Below are 424 nucleotides of genomic sequence, written 5' to 3'. Positions count from 1 at the left end.
AATAAAGCTAATGTCACTACATTGTAGTTTGCATTGCATAACCTTTCTTGTATGTATCAACATATAGATATTCAGGTGGCGGGTGACAAAATGTAAAAATATAAATTAATGGGGGGGTTTTTTAGCTTCAGTTACTTTTGCACATTGCACATCTGTTTCTTCTATATTAACATTGCTTTGCATGTTTTGTTATTTTTGCAATTAAACCTTTTTCAAAGCATTTTTATTTTTTGGTTAATGTTTCTTGTTGCAAATATTTTTAACAAATGCTTTAAGTGATGGGGACATGTCTATACTGCAGTATATTAAAATATTCGAGATTATGTAAATATGTAAATATATTTTGTTACATTTTCCGGTGTATTGCCATATAGCTTTGTTTCATGCCCATTTCTTTTTCTGCAATAAAGGAGCTTCTCTATTC

Source organism: Micropterus dolomieu, unplaced genomic scaffold (assembly GCF_021292245.1).
Source record: "Micropterus dolomieu isolate WLL.071019.BEF.003 ecotype Adirondacks unplaced genomic scaffold, ASM2129224v1 contig_8669, whole genome shotgun sequence".
Lineage (NCBI taxonomy): Eukaryota > Metazoa > Chordata > Actinopteri > Centrarchiformes > Centrarchidae > Micropterus > Micropterus dolomieu.
The sequence above is the reverse complement of the archived record's forward strand: the minus strand, read 5'-3'. Positions refer to the sequence as shown.